We start from the raw sequence: 6036 nt of genomic DNA on the forward strand, positions 1-6036 counted from the left end.
AAGAAATATTCAAAGTGATGAACAGCAAGGACCTACAACCAAGATTACTCTACCCAGCAAAGCTCTCATTTAGAATTGAAGGTCAGATCAAGAGCTTTATAAACAAGAAAAAGCTAAATGGGTTCATCACCACCAAACCAAGTATTACATGAAATGTTGAAGGCTATTCTTTTTTTTCTCATATTTTTTTTAAAGTTGAACATCTGGTACATTTTTTTTAATTGTCTAAAGTTTTACATATGTCTCCTTTTCCCCCAATTGACCCCCCCTCCCAGCTATTCCCACCCCGGGTGAAGGGTATTCTTTAAGAAGAGGAAGAAGAAGGAAAAAATATGAGCACTGAAATTGCAACAAATACATATCTATCAACAATTGAATCTAAAAATCAAAATAAATAAGAAATCTAATGACCAAAGTAAACTGGTGAATAAAATAGAATCAGAAGCATGGAAGCATGGAACAGACTGATGAATCTCAGAGGGAAGGGGGGAGGGGAGGCTGGAAGAGATTAACCAGAGATCTTACCTATGGACACAGACAGTATGATGGTGAAGTCATGGGGTGGGGTGGGAACTGGGTGGAGGGGGACAAATATCACATGATCTCACTTATTTGTGCAATCTAATGAACAAAATTGACTGACCAACAAAATAAGACCCAAAGCATGAAGGCATAGAACAGATTGACATACTTAGATGTGGGGGGCAGGGGACAAGGAGAGAGAAACCGAAGAACTTATATATTTATATGTATAGCCCATGGACATGGACAATAGGGTGGACAGAGGGAGTAGGGGCTGTACAGAGGGGTGTTAAGGGGGGAAATGGGAGATGTCTGTAATACTGTCAACTGTAACAAATTAAAAAAAAAACACATCCTTGGGTGAGGATTAAAAAATATACACACACACACACACACACACACACACACACACACACACACATATAATCTATATATATAAAAGGCTAATATGCTAAGTGTCCGACCATCCAGGTAATGACGTCACGTAGCAATGCCCGGCTTCCTCTCCCTAGCGACTAGCCTCCTCACAGTTTTTTCAGCCCAGGAACATGACTTGCTTTATAGCCAGGTGGAAACATTTCACACTGTAACCAAATGTCTGTGAAGCTTGTTATGAATTTCACTATTCTGTTATTTTTCTGCAGTGTTACTGTCCTCTCCAATTTGCTATTTATAACATACTCATCTTTGTTACCTCTACCTACGTCTATGTCTATTAATATAAAGTGTCCCAGAAAATGTATATGCACACTTTGAATAATGATAAAGGCAGTGTTTATTAAAATACATTTCATTTTCAAAATAGAGCTACCAGCAGTTTTGGGGACATCCTATATTTATACTGCTTGGGGTTTGTTGTGCTTCTTAGAGGGTTAGTGTTTTTCAACAAATTTGAACATTTTTCACTATTATTCCTTCGAATCTTAATCCTTCCCCCATTCTATTATTTCTTTCTGAAACTTTATTCAAGTGTATAAATGTCAATTATATTTTCCCTTTGAAAAATACGTTAAATTACGTCTCTTGTCATCTGTTAAGATTTTCAAGTATCTCTTTTATCTCTTTAAAAGGTACTAAACTTCTTGTATATATGTCACTATTTCCAATATCGGAATTGGTCGTTGCAGATCTTTCTCTGCCTGCCAGCCATGGCTTCTCACAGGTGGTGTCTTCTCCCCTTGATTTCAGGCAGCTTCTAACGATGCCTGCTTCTTGGGAACTCTGCTTTAAGAAATAATTAAAGGCTGCGTGGAGTGCATTCTTCCAGGAGCACTTGCATTTCCTTTTGCTAGAGGCTTAGGCGCAGGGCTGCGGTGGGCGGTGGGAGGCTCTGCCAACCCGGGGCTGCTGCAGAGTAAGTTCTCCTCCCAGGGGCCCTGCGGTCCCTGTTCTCCTGGGTGCCCTGGCCACACCCTCCCACCCACAGGAAGGTCTGAAGGAAGGCATGCTCCTGCCCCGTCAGTGTGATGGCTCTTTTGTCATGGCCCCGACCCCACAGTGGAGCCTGTGGGGTGCAGTCCATCCCAGGACAGCCTGCCCGCTGTTTTCCTCTGTCCTGAGTGAGAAGCGCGAGCTCTGCAGGATTCTGCACGCCTTCAGGCAGCACTCGGCTTTCCCTTCGTCGCGATTCTGTAGGTTTCCTACTTTTACGTCACCCAGGAGTGCATCTAAACTGACATTCTTAAAAAGTCATACTTAGCATGTGCTCCCATTGGGAGGTTTATTCAGGGTATTTATCTGATTTGCCTTTCTACTAGAAACGGAGCTCCTATTTGTTCATTTGTCAAATCAGACATTCTTCTCCTTTCTGAGTATATAGATATTTCCTGTCAGAATGCTTTTAAGTACATAAAATAAAACATACAGGATTACAAAGAAAACCAATTATATTGAAAAAGTTATCAACATTTTAAAAGACAAATTTGTGATATAGTAACTAATGTGCTTTTTCATGCTATAAATAATAAGATCTAGTGCAGGGGTAGGCAAACTTTTTGACTCGAGGGCCACAATGGGTTCTTAAACTGGACCGGAGGGCCGGAACAAAAGCATGGATGGAGTGTTTGTGTGAACTAATAAAAATTCAAAGTAAACATCATTTAATAAAAGGGTACGGTCTTTTTTTTTTTTAGTTTTATTCATTTCAAACGGGCCGGATCCGGCCCGCGGGCCGTAGTTTGCCCACGGCTGATCTAGTTGCAGGCATATTTGGTGACAAAGTCCCAGGTAAGAGAGACTACTATTGCAGTTTGTTGCTGACATTTATAATTGAAGAAGAGGCTAAAGCTGAGTTAGGGGTTAGTAAGAACAAATGTAATATTTCTCCCATTCATGAAAGTGCCTACTTAAAGGGATTTCTAGTCCAGTTCTGCAATATATTGACAGGGAAAGTTTCCAATTATCCTGAGGTTAAAGGTGAAATTACATGATGAGTCCTATGCGGTCTGGCCCCTACCTATCCCTTCACTTCTTTCGTCCCCACCCCCCTTTGCTCTGTGCTTCAGCACCTCCAGCCGTTCAATCCCGTCAGCATGCCATTCCACTCCCTCCTTCTGGAAGGTTCTCTCTCCCTTTCTGGGTTAATTCTCAGACTCCCTCCAGCACTCAGTGTTGTCACTTCTCCTCCCCCGTGCTTCTGAGTCAGCCTCCTCTGTGACACAGCACGGGGTACAGCACCTCCTGCGGAAAACGACTGCCTGCGTGGTTATGTGACAAACACTTCTTCCTGCCACACCGCCACTTCCAGGACAGGGGCCACTAGTCTCTGCTCCCGCGAACCCCGGAGCCCAGCACAGAGCCCGCCAGGAAGTGCTCGCTGATGTGCTGCATGGAGCCGAGAGCACTCAGCAAGGGCAAGCTGACCTCGTCTCATTTTTGTACAGGAGGGAAATGACCAGGGGCGACGCATGAGGCACTTCCTGGGATACAAACTGAGTTAGGAACGGAACAGGCTTAGAACTCAGAACCGGGTTTCCCCCCCACACCACCCTATATCTCTCCCTCCGCCCCAGGATAGGCAGCGTCTTATCCATGCCACCCCATGGCAGGGACCACCCTCTCCCTCCAAAGCAAGCTTCGTGGGCCTGTCGTGTCCTGAGCCTGTGTTCAGCTGGAGAATAGCAAACTGATGTTTCCTCCCAGGTGGCCGCCACACGGGCAGGGGCTGCCTTCTGCACCGGAGCCCACCCACCATGACCCATGAGCACTGAGGCCAGCTCAGGTGCTGGCCTGGCCGAGCTTGCTCTGAGACCCTTGCTCAAGTGCTTTCCCCATCCGACCACCTCATCCTCCAAGGGTCCCTTGTAAGTCAAGAACACTGTCTTCCTCTGCGGATCAGAATTCCTCTTCAGCATTTTACAAACCAACCATTTTCATATGAAGCTAATTCTTCAACAAAGGCTGAGCAATTCCATTGTAAAAAGATACTGACCAAGAGCTAAAGCTGGAAATGAGAGGATGGCATGTGCCCAGGCACGGCTTCCCTTCCCCCATCATCTATTAAAGATAAGACTCCGAGGCCCTGGCTGGTGTGGCTTAGTTTGTTGAGCGTCGTCCTGTGCATCTAGTGCAGTGATGGCGAACTTATGACACACGTGTCAGAGGTGACACGCGAACTCATTTTTTTGGTTGATTTTTCTTTGTTAAATGGCATTTAAATATATAAAACTAGAGGCCCGGTGCATGAAATTCGTGCACTTGGGGGGGGGTGTCCCTCAGTGTGGCCTGTGCCCTCTCACAGTCTGGGAGCCCTGGGGGGATGTCCAACTGAAGGCTTAGTGGGCTAGGAGGGTGGGTTTAGCTGCACCCCCCGCAAGGTTCAGTGTACTTCTGCTGCGGGGAGGGCACCACTGCTGTCGGGGAGGGGGTGTTGGGGGGGATGAGTCTGACCCTGAGGGGCCGCTTAGGCCTGCCTTCACCCAGGTCTAGAGTTGTAGGGAGGAGAGGCGTGCCTGGCCCCAGCAGAGGGGGCCCAGCAGTGGCAGGCCTCGGGTGCCTCGGGGGCGCTGACGGGTTGTTGCAGGCGTGCTATTGTTGTGGGTGCCCCTGGCGGGGGGGGGAGGGGAAGAGATTGGGAGTCAGAGATACGGGCTGCAGCTACCCCCAAGGCTGGGTCTTCTCCTGTCTGGTCAGCCTCCCCGTCCCCCCGGGGGTATGGGGGCTGCGGTAGGGTGTCCCTGCAGGGGGATTGGAAGAGCTCCCTGTGGCTGCTTCCTCTTCCTTCTTTGCAGTCTGGGCTCCTGTCAAGTGCTCTCCTCAGACCCCTGGCAACTTGGCTCCGGCCGCTCTGCCCCTCCATGGCTCCCTGCAGCCCCTGCCCCACTCGGCTCTCCCGGCCGCCCTCTTGTCAGGAGGCTGCCAGGATGCCCTGCTGTGGGGCCACCAGGGAGTATGCGCTAAGCCTTAGCTAAGCCCCCGGCCCTGCGTGCTTGGGCTGGCGGGCCCCCCTCTTTGCTCTTCACTCGCTACGCCGGCCTTCGCTCACTGCTCCTGCCCAGGGCCAGCCGGCTTCGCTCCGTCGCTTGGCGCCTACATATGCAAATTAACCTCCATCTTTGTTGGTGGTTAACTGCCATCTTTCTTGGGAGTTTATTTGCATATTGCCCTGATTAGCCAATGGGAAGCTAAAAGTTACTTGGATAAAACATAATGTCAATTGATCCAGTGACTTTTGTTGCTGGTTACCTAAAAAGCAGTTTATTTGAATATTTTAGCAAGACTAAATTTAGCTTGGATTATACACAAAACGAACATACAATAAACAGTTGTTGAGTGAATGAATTTTGAAAGAAATGTTAAGGCAAATATAAATGCTGCTGCTGCTGCTAATGATCATACTAGAACAACACGAGTTTTTAAATGTGGTATTTTATTGTTTTATATTTGGATAGGGTCTTTCCCTAGGAGTGAATGATATGGGCACTGTGCTCATGTTTATTTAGGAAGTGCTTTTGAAATTCAGCCCATTAGTTCCCTTTTGTTTTCAGACTCTGTTTCCCAATCACCCTACAAAATTTTAAATTTACTTTTCAGATAGTCTTGCCTGAGAAAAGTTGTTGCTGATCAGAAGGGTTGAAGTCCCTGTGGAGCGGGTAGCATTAGATATTTAGTCCTAAAACAGCTAGATAGGGATCTAGGCTTTAACATTCAAATGCTGGTTAGAGTGATTCTCTTTCAATCCAATGTTCTCAAAGATTTTCTGATTTGAGAAGGGTTTTAGATATCTTCTAACTCATTCTTCCACCATGCAGAGCATTTTAATCCATCATCCTTGACAGGCTGTTCTCGGACCTCTAATCAATAAAATATATTTTTTTAAAAAAGTTAAAAACTAAAATAAAGATAAGGTTCTGAGTAGGTAACAGGGAGTAGGAAGGATGACCGGCTCGCAGGGAAAGCCCTGCCGTGGACCTTGTGCCTGGAGTGGGACTGCTCATTGTCAAGCACTGGAGGGGCTGTCCAGAGGAGGAAGTCTCTGCCTCGTTCCTGGAGACCCCCCAGGGCTCAAGCATAGTC

The sequence above is a fragment of the Myotis brandtii genome, unplaced genomic scaffold, assembly GCF_000412655.1.
Source record: "Myotis brandtii unplaced genomic scaffold, ASM41265v1 scaffold1920, whole genome shotgun sequence".
Taxonomy (NCBI): Eukaryota; Metazoa; Chordata; class Mammalia; order Chiroptera; family Vespertilionidae; genus Myotis; species Myotis brandtii.